This window comes from Balaenoptera physalus (genome assembly GCF_965194825.1).
Source record: "Balaenoptera physalus genome assembly, chromosome: 10".
Classification (NCBI taxonomy): Eukaryota; Metazoa; Chordata; class Mammalia; order Artiodactyla; family Balaenopteridae; genus Balaenoptera; species Balaenoptera physalus.
In genome coordinates, this window is record NC_138889.1 from 45,796,850 (window position 1) to 45,813,308 (window position 16,459).

Sequence of the window (16,459 nt, forward strand, 5' to 3'; positions counted from 1 at the left end):
TATTAGAGAAATGCAAATCAAAACTACAATGAGGTACCACCTCACACCGGTCAGAGTGGCCATCATCAAATATCTACGAACGATAAATGCTGGAGAGAGTGTGGAGAAAAGGGAACCCTCATACATTGTTGGTGGGAACGTAAACTGGTACAGCCACTATGGAGAACAGTATGGAAGTTCCTTGAAAAACTAAAAATAGAGCTACCATATGACCCAACAATCCCACTACTGGGCATATACTCAGAGAAAACCATAACTCAAAAGACACATGCACCTCAGTGTTCATTGCAGCACTCTTTACAATAGCCAGGACATGGAAGCCACCTAAATGTCCATCAATACAGGAATGGATAAAAAAGATGTGGTACATATATACAGTGGAATATTACTCAGCCATTAAAAGGAACGAAATTGAGTTATTTTTAGAGATGTGGGTGGACCTAGAGACTGTCATACAGCGTGAAGTAAGTCAGAAAGAGGAAAACAAATATCATATATTAACGCATATATGTGGAATCTGAAAAAATTGGTATAGATGATCTTATTCACAAAGCAGAATTAGAGACACAGACATAGAAAACAAACATGGATACCAAAGGTAAAAGGGGGATGGGATGAATTGGGAGATGGGATTGACATATATACACTATTGATACTATGTATAAAATAGATAGCTAATGAACCTACTGTTCTACTGCTAATGTTCCCTACCTCAGGGAACTCTACTCAATGCTCTTTGGTGACCTAAATGGGAAGGAAATACAAAAAAGAGGGGATATATGTATACATATAGCTGATTAACTTTCCTGTACATTAGAAACTAACACAATATTGTAAAGCAGCTATACTCCAATAAAAATTTTAAAACAATAAAAAATAAAGCTTGTTACATAAGTAATGAAAAGAGAAACAATACTTAGCTGTTGGCATTCAAAAATAAAATTTGGAATAAGATAATACCCAAGCTATTGATTTGAGAAATTAAATCTTATTGATTCTGGAGTCTTTAAATTGTACAATCTTTTAGTATCTATTTTAAGGTACTTATTTTCCATTAAACCTTAGCCAGATAGTTTAGAATCAGGGAAAGGAAAAACTGAGTTAGGGGAAAGAGGATTTGAAGCAAAGGAAGCTCCTCCTTTCTGGCTTTGGAGAATTGTGAAAGGGAGAGCAAGTTATCAATAATAATCCTTACTGCTGTGAGGACAGAATCACCTGGTGTCAACCCAGGATATACTCACATAAGCTAGCCCTTAGCCTGTTTCTTCCCCTTCTTTTAAGAAAATTTGGTGGTGGGCGGGGGGCAGGTAGTTCAGGGGAAAACATGAAAATTTTTCTCTCAATTAACTATGCCTACACGAACTCTGATATATCACACTGGGAAGTTGTCACATTGTGGTAGCACATATCTATTTCTCTCACAGTTTCCTAAAAGAAATAATCAGGTGGTTTTTATTCCCGAAATAATCCATAATGAGCTCACTGAGTGGATCTCTGGAATGATACTTTAGAAGCTCTGTGATGGAATGATGAGATGGGAGGATTGGAGTCAACTCAAATATGTCAAGGAAATCACATCTTAATGTGGAACATACAGCCAAGGCAAAAGAAAAAAATAGGAGATTAAAGTTGGAAAGGAAGAAAAATTAAAATGTGAAGGCAAAAGCCCAGGTGAGAAGAATACAAATTCATATATCTAGTCCAGCTTCACTATTTAACATCTAGCTTATGAAAGCAGAACTCATAAAACAATCAATATCCCAAAACCACCAGAATTGACTTATGCCTTAATGAACAGCTTTCCCTGGTCTCATCCAATTTGATTAAAGTTCTATGACTGTACTGGCTGTTTTAGAATTAGAGATCATATGCTTCACACTTAAAATGAACTGATTTAAAGAAAGCCTAGCTACACAGCTTAACTGCTTAAACCAATAGCAATCTCCAGGTTTCGACTGAAGTGAGTAGTCATAGAATTACTGACAAATTATTAATATTACAAAACCTCCCCTTCAAAAGAACCATTTAAACACAATATAGTCCCACAAAAGTAATACTACAAAAATATTTAAAGATGACTAATACCTTTAGGACAGTCTGAGTCAGAATTTTGGCAGGATTCCTGAGACCCAGTAGGAATGATTGTTACAAAACTCCAGTGGCTGAAAAATACCCAACAGATTTTCTGGAAATATGGTTCCAGAACTAAGAATTATGTATCCTGAATTCAAAATATATAAAAAATATGTGTAACATAACTATATCACATTGAATTCCATGCATATTTTTTAGTCATGACAGCAACATAAATGTTTCAATTGGAGTTTTTTTAATTTCTATGGATTCATCCAAATGCAATGTAAAAATAGAATGTTTGTATTAAAATGACACATCCCTAAGGTGGCCAACACATTCCTTGCCTGTGTGGAATTCACAGCTTAGTGAGATGTAATTTATAATACATAAAAAGGAGAGAATGAAAAAATTAACCCTTTAGTCTGTCTACCATCTATGATGGACCCTCATCTCTCTTTCAAATGTGCTATTTACACAAGACCAGTGTTTACATTATGAAGCTGAAAGAAAGAATAGCTATCAATGTGGTGTCACTGAGATGTCCTCTGGTAGTTCTTAGATGCTGTATATCTTAAGTAAATGAACCTCTCCTCCTCACTCTTCACACATACAGAGTTATGGATTGCAGAAAACAAGGGACTTTATAAGGCCTCTGAAAATTTCTGAGAGCTTACACTGTTATAAAGCCTTTGACTTCCTGGGCTATGATTTAGCAGTTGTGGGTATGAACACTGGGTGTAAAATTTATCTCCTTTTTAAATTTTCCTATATATACTTATAGCATAATTTATGAAAACTATTTAAAAACTAGTATGCATTGCTGAAGATCTTTGAGAAATATATATGACAAATAACATTATGGGACAAATTCTTATTATACAACTTGGTCATTCAGCACCAGTGATTTTTAATGGTCCTTTATTTTATTTTTCAACCTGTCTCAGTTTTACTAGCTTTTCCATTTCCTTCTTCCCATATTTCAGCTTTTTATCAATTATCTTACTGTGGAATCTAGGCAGAACTTACCAATATAATTTGAGTCTATAGGTTATATATATGCATATCAATCACTTCAAATTTATTGAAATTTGCTTCATTTCCCAGGATATAGTCAATTATCTAAATGTACTATGCATGCTTTAAGAGAATGTGTAGTTTTGAGTTTTGTAGTTAGATATTTTGTAACTGTCCATGAACTGATGATTGCTAATTTTGCTGTTGATATCATCTAGTCTATTTCCTTACAGATTTTTATCTGCTTTTTCTTTTTTCTTTTTTAAATTGAGATATAATTTATATATCACATTTTGTAAGTTTAAGGTGTACAACGTATTGATATGATACATTCATATATTGCAATATGCTTACCAAGGTAGCATTAGCTAGCATTTCTATCATGTCACATAATTACCTATTTTTTGTGGTGAGAACAATTAAGATCTAGTCTCTTAGCAACTTTGAAGTTTTTAATATAGTATTGTTGATTATAATCTCTATTCTATGGGTTTGAAGTCTAGGACTTACTTATCTATTAGTTGCAAACATCTCCTCCAATGAGAAAAGTGTTTTAAAATCTCCTATGGGAGATTTTAAACTATAGGAGTTCTATACCTATAGTTTCCTATTTTTTGCTTTATATATTTATATGCTATGATATTATATAAACATTTAAATTATTATACCATTTGTTGAGTTTCAGTTTTTTTAATTATAAAATAACTTTTCTATACCTAATAATGTAATTTGCCTTAAAATTAATTTTATGATGTAACCACATAAGTTCCTTTTGATAATTATTTGCATGCATTTGCCTATCCTTTTACTTCCAATATTTCTGTATTTTTTCTGTGTGTTCTAGAACGTAAAAAATATAGATTTATTTTTGAACACCCACTTAAAATCTTTGTATACCACTTTTACTTTTTAAATTTTTTGCTGGGGAGAATGTTAACTGTATTATCATAACTCAAGAAACATGTAACCATGAACTGAAAAAGTACAAATATTGATGATATTATGTTAAGTTAGACAAACTACATCTAACATTTAAAGTTAGGCAGAAATTAATGTAAAAGCAAATACTCCACTGAGACTTGTATTTAAATAACATGAGACTAGTTTTACATTATAAATACTTACATTGCCAAGGAACAGCTAAGAGCCAATGACTAATTGTACCTACACTTATGAAAAATAATCCTCATATTTTCATAGTTATTTATAACTAAAATATATTGAAATATTAAGTATTTCCAGAAATCACCACACCTGTATTTCATAATTAAAATAATCTTTTAGTTTTTGAAATGTTAGCTATGGTACTGACAACACTGTAATTCCTGGTTCTATGTTCTCTTAAAATAAGAAAACCAAGATTACCCAAAGATTTCCAGGAAACTTAAAGTTCTTAATGACCAAAAAAGCAGTCCAAGTGGTCTGATAAACAAGGTTACTCAGAAAGAGAGTGTGGCAAGATTTTTAAGAGGTATTGTCTGCAGTTATGATCATAAATACCATCTGTGGCCATAAGTGTTAGCAGAAACTCACCAAATTTGAATGTGAATTGATTATCCACAAAGCCATAGAGGACTACTGTGCCAATGCAAAATATTGTGCAATTATGATACTGCAATACATTTTTCTCCCAGTAATTTCAGTTCTCTTCAGTTGTTGACAGAAACATGAGTCCAGGATGGCTACTAATAACATAATGCATTATGGCAACCACTTGGCATAGAATTGGACAAGTGAGTGTGTCTAATTTATCCAATGAATGTACACCAGAAGAAAATTCTCCCATACTTTTGTCCAACCCTCTTGAAGTTCTACTAGTTAGACTCTGTGAAGGCAGGCTGCATCCTCAGAATCAGACCTTTTAGGTTCCCTTTATCCTTTTAGCTAAGAAGTCATAGCTTCATTTGCATGATAGCTTTGCTAATGCAGAGTTGTGTCACTGTCTGCTTTTAGCATTTTCTATATAAACCCAACAATATAGCAAATAAAACTATTCAAGCACATTCAGTGTCTGGACCAGAAGAGGTAGGCTCTAAAATCTGAGCTAGTTCATAACAGATTACAGGAGTTGTAAAAGTCCACAACTGAAAGCCAGCTTTGTATTTCAAGTTGTAACTTTCATTTCTTAGCAAATACAGAATGCAGACCATGAGGGGTGAGAGGTGTTGAATTGGTAATGCTCAGAAAATGCATTTGTCTTCATGCATTTTCCATCCATGTGACACAAATTGTGCTGCTCTCTGTGTTTTTATTATTTCACTGAGCCACATTAGTGATACTGTGTAAGACACCTAAAGGTCCAGTGATTTAACCCAGACATGAGTGTTCAAGATGTGAGGTTTTAGCCAATTGAATTTCTTATTCATATATTGCATTTAACAATTAAATGAAGTTGAATTTGGTTTATAAATACTTTGCTTTTAAATTTGCTCTCACCATAAACTTCACTTACATATACACATTATACATTATTCACCTGTTTCTCTCTATTCATTATTTTTCCATATCCTGATGTGAATAACATTACCTTCCTTAAAATGTGGCTTACAAATTATTCTTTAAGAGGACATCCAGACCGTGGAACAGAAGGCCATGAAGCTCACTTCCCCCAATGAACACATCAAAGATACATCTGCATGTGGAGAAATTCTCACTGAAAATAAAATGGAGACTGGCAGAAAGACTCTTGTACAACCAAAGCTGTGAGAAAGATCCAGGTGGAATCACATAGGAAGGGAAGAGAAGTGATCAGGTGGGGACCTGTGCCCCTGGGAGGCGTCACAAAAGAGGAGGGGGATTACAGAGGCTTGGAGATCCTCACAGGGAAGTGAGCAGTTTGAGCCATGTGTTGGGCACCTCCACCCTGGAGTCTGACACTGGGAAGACAGTCCCCTTAGATGGGTTGAAAACCAGGGAGATTAACAGGAAGGCTGTAAGAAACCTAGACTCCGCTCATGAAGAGTGTGCACACACTTGCTTACTCACGAAACAAGGCAGAGGAAGAAGATTGAAACTGTCCAAGACTCTGGCCGGTTTCGAGTCTGAACTGAGCACCCACTCTGGGCCCTTTTGCTCTGTGGCACAGCTCCACACTAGGACATGGTCTGTAGTTGCCCATGAGAGTGCACAATTTTGGGGGATAGAGCTGACTCAGACCTTGAACAGGATCTGAACGGGGTGAGGGCAGCCACTGCTGACACTTATGCAGGCAGCACATCAGGAGCAGTCTGGAACTCTGACTGGGGCCAGGACCACCACAACCCATGCCCTGACCCACACCAGGCACCTGCTCAAGCTCCTCTTGCTCCAGAATACCTCCCCTCTGGGATGTGGGTGCCAGTGCTGGGTTGGGGGAGAGCACACACTTAGAGAGAATGGAGCCAGAAAGGACCTGATCATCAGGGCTTCTGCTTCAGCAACTGACCCTGCCCTGATAAGGTGGTGTTGGCCACTGAGAAGAGGAGAAGCCCGAGCTCACATCTGGATCTGGTCCTAGCCCTTCCACCTCCAGGTCCACCTCTTATTAATTGTCAACACACCCTGGGGGAAGATGTGACTCCTGCTCACTTCAGATCTAACTCTCCCACCAAAGTCACTGGGCACATGGAGATTGTATAGGGATGCTCCCACACAAGGACACTTCTTCAATACCAGAATTGTTAACTGTTTCACCTTATTTCAGAGAAAGATAAAAAGAAACAATATTAAAAGACAGGGGAATTTGTCTCAATTTCGAAAGCAAGAGAAAAACCTCTGAAAAAACAACTAATGAAATAGAAATAATTTACCAGATAAAGAATTCAAAGCATTAGTGGCAAGAATACTAACTGAATTAGGGAAAAGTGAACACAGTGAGAATTTATATATTATATATTAAATAAGGAACTAGAAAACATAAAGAGGAACCAGTCTGAAATGAAGAATAAAATAATTGAAATTAAAAATGCATTAGACACAAGAGGGAGGAGATATGGGGATATATGTTTATGTAGAGCTGATTCACTTTGTTATACAGCAGAAACTAACACACCATTGTAAAGCAATTATACTCCAATAAAGATGTTAAAATAAATAAATAATTTAAAAACACATTAGAAGGAAATAACAACAAAGTAGGTGATACAGAAGAATGCATAAGTGATCTGTAAGATAGAATAATGGAAAACATCCAACCAGAAGAGCAAAAAGAAAAACAAATTTAAAAAATTAGATCAGTTTAAGGGTCCTCTTGGACAACACCAAGCATACCAACATTCCAGAAGGAGAAGAGAGAGAGAAAGGCCTTAAAAAATCAATTTGATGAAATTATGGCTAAAAACTTCCTGAACATGAAGAAGGAAACAGATATCCAGATACAGGAAGACAGAGGGTCCCAAACAAGATGAACCTAAACAGACCCTCACCAAGATATATCATAATTAGGATGGTGAAAGTTAAAGATAAAGATAGAATTCTAAAGTCATCAAGAGAAAAACAAAGAGTCACATAAAAGGGAAACTCCATAAGGCTATCAGCTGATTTTTCTGCAGAAACTTTGCAGGCCAAAAGGGAGTGACATGATATATTTAACATGCTGAAAGGAAAAAAAGCGCAATCTAGGATACTCTACCCAGCAAGATTATAATTTTGAGTTGAAGGAGAGATAAAGAACTTCTCAGACAAGCAACAACTAAAAGAGTTCATCAATACTAATCCTACCCTAAAATAAATGTTAAAAGATCTTCCCAAAGTCTAAAAGGAAATGCTACAACAAGAAGAATTTATAGGAAAGGAAAAAATCCTGCTAGTAAAGGAAAATATACAGTAAAGACTGTGGATCAACCACTTAAATAAGGTAGTATGAAGATTGAAAGACAAAAAATTGTAAAATCAACTATAACTACAATAAACAGTGAAGGAATAAACATTAAGATGTAAAACATGACATAAAAAAATACTAAATGTGGGGAAAAGGAGTAAAAAATATCTTTTAGAATGCATTGGAGCTAAAATGACTGCCAGTTTAAAACAAGCAGATATAGTTGTAGCTCAACATATATGAACCCCATAGTAACCACAAATCAAAAACCTACAATAGATACACAAAATTTAGAGAGAAAGTAACAGAAGAATACCACTAAAGGCAATCACCAAACCACAAGACACAAACTAAAAGAAGAAAAGAACATAGAAATGGAAAACAACCAGAAAATAAGAAACAAAATGGCAATAAGTACATACCTATCAATTATCACTTTAAATCTCAATGGACTAAATGCTCAGATCAAAAGACACAGTGTACTGATTGGATTTAAAAAAAAAGACTAATTTAAATGCTGCTTACCAGAAACTCACTTCAGAGCTAATGACACACACAGACTGAAAGTGAGGGGATGGAAAAATATATTTCATGCAAATGGAAATGACAAGAAAGTAGGGGTAGCAATACTCATATCACATAGAATAGACTTTAAAACAAAGTGTATAACAAAAGATAAAGAAGACCATTATATAATGATAAAGGGAAAAATACAAAAAGAGGATATATATATGTATGTGTGTATGTATATATATATCTCTCCCATACCTCAACATTCCCCAACCTTTTTGGCACAAGGGACTGGTTTTGTGGAAGACAATTTTTCCACTCCTGGCGGGGGGGAGGGAATGGTTCAGGTGGAAATGCGAGCAGTGGAGAGTGATAGGGAGCAGCCGATGAAGCTTTGCTCTTTGCCTGCCACTCAGCTCCTGCTGTGCAGCCCAGTTCCTAACAGGCCATGGACTGGTACCGGTCTGTGTCCCGGGCATTGGGGACCCCTGCCATACTTAATATAGGAGGACCTAAATATATAAAAGAAATATTAATAGACATAAAGAGAGACATTGACAACAATACAATAATAGTACAGAACTTTAAGACCCCACTTAACATCAGTGGACAGATCATCTAGACAGAAAATCAATAAGAAAATACTGGCCTTAAGTGACACATTAGACCTGTTGGAATTAATAGACATCTGTAGGACATTCCATCCAAAACAGCAGAATACACAAACTTCTCAAGTGTACATGGAATGTTCTCCAGGATAGATCATACACTTGTCTACAAAATGTGTCTAAACAAATTTAAGAAGACAGAAATTATATCAAGCATTTATTTCCAGTGACTATGGTTTGAAACTAGAAATAATTATAGGAAGAAAATGTGAAAAACACAAATGTGCAGACTAAACAACACACTACTAAAAAAAAATTAATGGGTCAATGGAGAAATCTAAGAGGAAATCAAAAAATATATCAATACAAATGAAAATAAATACACAACTTTCCAAAATCTATGGGAAAAGCAGTTCTAAGAGGAAAGTTTATAGCAATATAGGCCTACCTTAAGAAACAAGAAAAATCTCAAATAAGCAACCTTACTAACATGAAAAGGAATTAGAAAAAGACAAAAAGGAATTAGAAAAGACAAAAAAATAGAAAAGATCAATGAAATCAAGAGCTCATCTTTGAAAAGACAAATAAAATTGATAAGCCTTTAGCCAGGCTCATCAAGAGAAAAAAAGAGAGAGGACCCAACTAAAATAAGAAATAAAAGAGAAGAAATGACAACCAATATCACAGAGATTCAAAAAAATTATAAGAGAAACCTGTGAACAGTGATATGCTGGCAAATTGGACAACCTAAATGAAATGGACAAATTGCCAGAAACATATAATCTTCCAAGACTGAATCAGAATGAAATAGACAGTATGAACAGACTGATCACTAGTACTGAAATTGAACTTGTATTAAAAAAAAAAAAAAAGCTCCAAGCACACAAAAGTCCAGGACCAGATAGCTTCACAAGGGAATTTTACCAAACTTATGAAGAAGAGTTAATACCTATACTTCTCAAAATATTCCAAAAAATTGAAGAGTAGGGAACACTCCCAAATTCATTCTACGATGCCACCATAACCCTAACACCAAAACCAAAGACATTACCAAAAAAGAAAAAAAGAAAAAGGAAATTAAAGGCCAATTTCTTTAATGAATATAGATAAAATATCCTCAACAAAATATTAGCAAACTTAATTCAACAATATAAAAAAGATCATACACCATAATCAGGTGGGATTTATTTCAGGGATGCAAGGATGGTTCAATATCTGCCAATCAATTAATGTGATATAACACATTAACAAAATGAAGGCTAAAAATCATTTGATCATCTCAATAGATGCAGAAAAAGCATTTGACTAAATTAAAAATTCATCACAGTAAGTATTCACCTTCCTTCGTACTACAGAGCTCTTCCTCCTAGGAACCCAGCTACGTTTTTAATCAGTGGATTCCAGATCCGAAAATCAGTTCAGGTCTTGGAACTGAAGGGATCACAACTTTTTTTTTTGAATGAGTATCTATTCCTCCATTCCTGAAGTTTTTGTTTGTTTTTGTTTGTTTTGTTTTGTTTTGGGTTTATTTTGTAATAGATTGTTAGACAACCAACAAAAGTGCTATTTATCTATTTTACATTTATAGATGCCAAACTCTATTAACCATCTCAGCTCCCTAAAGGTCAAACCCTCTTGGCTACTCTTTTGATGTTGTTAGTTGTTATAGTAATTGCAGATTCCGGTTTCTGGTGGTTATAGTGTGACTACCTGGCTTCTATTACTTTAGAAATCCATTATCTCCGTGTATGTTAATGAGAGACTAAGGGACTCTCTTACAGTCATCCTTGGTTTGCAGAGGAGAGTCATCACAGAATTTCTTAGTGATATCAGTGTCACTTTCCCCACTGTATTCCTGATAGCCTTGGTCAATGGTATGTATCCCAAGCCTTCTAGCAGAAAATAAGCCACCAGTGGATATTCTAGCTTTACATCATGTTTATCTTCCAAAATGCCCACTTTCCTTAACCTCTTAATTTCTTCCTCTATCATGTATCGGCTCAACTTAGATATTTCTACTACACTGAGTGTTGGGTATGATTTTCTCCAGGCTTCTAAGAGCCACCCCAGCAGGAGATTTACTCCATCATCTCAGATCACTGCCAGTGTGTTAAATCTCATATATCAAGAAAGTATCCCTTATACAATAAATTATTTATTATCTAGTCTTACAATCTGGCCCCATTGTTTAGGACCCTTAAAATCCAGTCCTAGAAGTACACCCCCTGGTTCACGTAAATTCCTTTTTGAAATTATTTACATAGATAGAGCCTCTTACCTCAATTATCAAAACCAATACAACCACAGCTGAATTACACTGGGGTTTAACCCTTATTTTTGGCCTGGCATCTAGGAAAGGTGATGGGGGAATGGCCCTGGGTGTGGCATGTATTGCCTTATAAGGGAGAGGCTTCTGTAACGTATCCTAAGACAAGAATTTACCTGCCCCTTCCACAGGAAGAACAAAAGGTCTAGGTGAGTGTAGGTGGTTGGAAAGTCAACATCCTTAAAGGTTTCCATTCATATGTCCTTTTCTGAGTTTTCAGGATCGTAGATTTTCCCCACTATGGTCATCATCATTGTATAATAGACCCACCTTGACTGAGTATTCAAATGTCTTTGCAGCTCTGTGACTCTTAACAATTAGGTCTTTAGTCTTCCATTCAATTGTATCCATCCTTTCACTATAGGTAATGAGGTATTCTTTTTAAGATACAACTGAAGTTCTCTAGTTTTTACTTAGCCATTAACAACATTTGATTCATCATTTTCCTTCCACAGGGCATCAATACATTTAGCAGTAATCATCCAATCCTCCCTCCTTATAGGCATAATTTTCTCCATATTATTCAAAATAGCTGCATCAACACACCTGTCACAACATTACCCACTTCTGAGAAGAAGGCAGGCATTTCATATCCACCCAACTGTCATTTTTTGAAGATTTTTTTTTTCCAATTCAGCCCTCCAGATCCTATCCAAATGTCTAGAGTAGGGCAGAGTTGAGAGTGTTAATCCATAATGCGTTTGCTATGAGACAAGATATTCTAAGTGATTTCAGAATTGAGTGGTGGGTTATATATAAACTCTTCAGAAGATATTGTTATCCAACCAGAATATGGTAATTGAAGTGAAAGGAAAGAGTCTAATACAGGCATCTCAGGCTCACCTGGCTATCTTGTTGGAGATTATTACACTTTGTATCTGAATGTCTCAAGTAAAGCAGACTTCATGGTGTTAGTCTAGGAGAGTTTACTGGGAATATAGGTGGATCTAAGTCTATACAGATTTTCTAGGCTGGCACATGTCTTCAATCCATATTTACAATACAGTGATAAGTACCTACATAGACAATGAGGGTCCAGAAGCCCTTGCTGGGCTTAATTAAAAACATGTTGCAAGTATCTGGAAAAGCTCTGCAGCAGTGATCTCCCTAAAAGAAGAATAAGGAAGGTCATAGCTGGTGAGCTTTCTCAGATACATTTAATGACATGATAGGATTAGAATCTGGGTGTATATGGTCCCCAAATTGATGTCCGTAATTAATACTATTCTACAGTGACTCTGTGTAAAGGTTTTCTACCTTGAAAATGCCCACAAATTTAACCCCCAAAAACAAGTGAAGAATCTTCTGAAGATCACAATTGCAAATATGAAGACTTATGAGTTATAAGAATATCAATACAGTATATATATGAGACAAACTCACTCATTTCATAGATGGACAAATTATAGCCCACAGACAGAGAGTATGCCCAAAATCACACAAAAATTTAGAAGCAGAATTGTGGTCAAAACTGAAGTCTTTCTCCTGCAAATCTTGTGTTTGTTTCTCTATTATTCTGTGTAATTTAGGCATTTCTGTCGGAGATGTCATGCTCTTCATTATAATTTCAAGTTCCACAGACCATCTAGCAGGAGAATCTCATGACATGGAAAAATAGATACAACTATCTTTTAAATAATTGTTCTATATTACATAGGGAAAAATAGTCACATCTTTGATACAATTCTACATTTTATCCATTTACCTTTTGCACTGAATTAAAAGTTCCATTAACCATTAAAAACACATGGTTAGCTTTCTTAACTATAAAGTGTGGTCCTTTGTTTGGCTTTGTTTGGCTGATCCTGATGCTAAAATATTTTAATATTTTCTATATCTTCTATTTTATTTCTATCAGATTTCACCAATGAGGACAAAAAGAATGAATCTAACAAGAAATGTTCTGCCATTAAAGTAACTGCAAATACAAATTTATGTTCTTATCATGACTTTGAAGTATTTTAATACATATTTGGCTAACTCTATCTAAAAAATTAACTGCTGCTTGAAAATACATACTGTACGGGGAACAACTGAACTTTTTCAGGTCACTGAGATATGGTAAATTTTACCCAAGATGATGTTATTAGTGAATATTCAAAAGGCCAGCACATTTCCATAGGCAGAGAAAAGACAAAAGCAATGAAAAAGTGAGATATAGAAAAAAAAATTATTGATCCCCAATCACATCATAATACTTCTTTTCCCAATATATGTGTGTATAATTATCCTCTGATACATATTTTAGAAACCCACTCCTTGACTATGTAGGGCACAGGATATTCATGCATTAAATGGAAAGAAAAATAAATGGCTTCTCTTGTATCATCTAAGTTTGATTTACTAGGCAAAAATAAATAAATAAGGCCACTGTACTTTAGCACATGGTAGGGCCCAAGAAGAGAGGCATCATTTGACTCAAAGACCAGGTTTTGAATCCTAACTCTGACAGTTACTAAATGTGTGATCTTGGACAAGCTTCTGTTTATTAACCTCTAAAACCAAAGTAGTTAACATCTACTTCAAAAAGTTTGCTGTGAGAAATACATGTGCTGTGTTTGTAAAGAATGTGGTAGTGTTCCAGAAAATATCAAGCACTTGTCCAATGCCCTCTAAAGCCCCCCATAATGGTGCATTTGCCTATGTTTTCAGCCTTAAGTTTTTTCACTCGCCCCCTTTTCTAGCAAACTCACTGTACTAGAGCAAGCCTAGCTTCAATTCATTTCCTTAAAAACATCTAGAAAAACTTTAGCCTCTCAGAGATTCTTCTTACATTTTTACTTATGTTCAGAAAATTCTTCTCTCACTTTTAACCTGGCTGTTCCTTGTCATACTTCATGTTTGAGCTTAAATGTCTCTGTATAAATGTCTCAAAATGTATTTCCTTGTTTATGTCAAATATTAGTATTTGTGAATTTTTCTATTGAATTTATCAAAGCTTTAAACTTATGTATACTCTTTTATTTACTTGTTTATTATGTACTGTCTTACAAGATTGTAGACTGAGATCAAAGACTGCTTGTTTTATTCACTAGATTTTATGTTTATTTAACTCAGAGTTGTGTACTAGTAAACACTGAGACTTTTTTTTTACCAAATCAATGAGTGAGTGAATTAATTAATTGAATGGATGCTCATACTGTTTCATTTGTTTTTTAATGAACCTAGACCAGAGTTACAAAGTTAATAAAGAGCATTCAGAAGGGAAACAGGAGAATCAGTTTCCTGTCCTGTCTGTGCCAGATGTTAGATATTACAATTTTGCTAATATAGAAACCTCAGTTTCCTCTTATTCGAAATATACAGTTTGGGCTAGATCATCTCACTAAGGTACCTGTGAAAGAAATATCTAACATTAATTGTAACATGGAACCCTTTAAGGATATGTAAATATGTTCATAAATTATTCAAAACATGTTTGTGCAAAATTTCAATAGATTTCCCAAACTCATTGAAGCCCCTCCAGAGACCACTAGAGACACACAGAACAATCCTCCGTTAGAGCACAAACATTCCATTAAATTATTCTATTCCATAGGACTTGGCAAATATTCATTTTTAATTCATCCAGAAAATTAAATTGATTCCAGAGTTCAGACTGCTAAGTATGGAAACGTTATCTGGAACTTTCATTAAGAATCATTTCTCATATTGCTTTAGTATTTCTTTGGTGTGTTAAGAAATGTGCAAATTAACCACTTATAATATCTGTTAGTCTCTTGCTTTCATATCATTGTTTTCATAAAAACAGAAGATAACCCTCATAACACATTATTGGGCATTCAATCTCTTTTGTTTCAATCAACTATAGACAAATACATAATAGAAACACTTCAATGACTGTACCTATATCACCTACTAAGCATTTATTTATTTATAAAATTATGTTCATACATTTATGAGAGAGTTCTAAATTTGAGTAACATTATAGAATGTAAACTATGTGTATAAAAGAGTAAGCATCCATAAAATGAATAGATTTAAGATAATAAAGACTAAAGTTGTAAATCCAATTGTAAAAAATCCAGGTGACAATTAATTTTCTGCCAAATCAAGAAAATCTGAACCTTTCCGAAGCAAAGGAGAAGGGTACTTAAAAAATGTTAGCCTTCAGAAAACAGACAAATAGAGAACTTAAAAAAAAAACAGTAAAAAAGAATAAAGGTATTATTATGCTATCCCTAATGCAATGAAATGAATAATAGCACAGCAGCTTGTTTTAAGGTAACACTGAAAAAAATGGATTATAAACACCTAGAAATTGACATTAGTTTGAAGATAGCCCATTTAATAACTGGAGGTTTCTTCCATGCATACAAAACAATCATGGCTTATTTTATGGAAAAATTATGTTTCTGGACAGTCATATATTCAACAAATATATATTGAGCACTGAAGATGGCTAGGCATTGGTTTGGAAAGGGAGGAAAAACTAATAAAAAAAAACAGAAATTATCTCAGTCCATTCCAGGGCTGGATAGTCTCATTTGCCTCTTGAGATCAACTAGCCATATTTAATTATGCTCTATGACCTAAAAGCTCATCTACATGAATGATATTACTGCTAACTTGCTATCCAGTCTCTGGTTGGACTATACCAATGTAATAAGGTAAAGACAGGAGATTAGAGGAAGGAAGAAGAATGAACATGGGATAGTTTTCCCTTGACTACATGTCTTTTGAGCTTCAAATTAGCAGTGGATACATTCCTCTATTAAATGTCGCACTACTTATTGTGTATCCCTTTCCCAGGGTTAAGACCACAAGCCCAGCTATTGTTCCCTCACTTGCCACTTCAAGTCTAGGGAAGGTAAAGGCTCTCACTGTGGCTAGACCCCAGGCATTTGTGCATTCCCTACCCAAATCTTGTAAGTCCATCTTTGGATCTGCCCTGTATCAGACTGAGATTCTATTACATCACACAGACCGTCCCTTTTATAAGATAAAAATGTGATTGTGTGTCTGTTTGTTAATAATAAACTAAAAATTTTTTCACCTAATTGTTTAGTACTTATTAACTCACATATAACCTATATCCTGTGTTTAAAACCAGACTCTAGAGTGAATAGTCTTTAATTTTAATGAAGACAGGATAGACTTTACTAAATTAAATGTATTTCTTTCTGC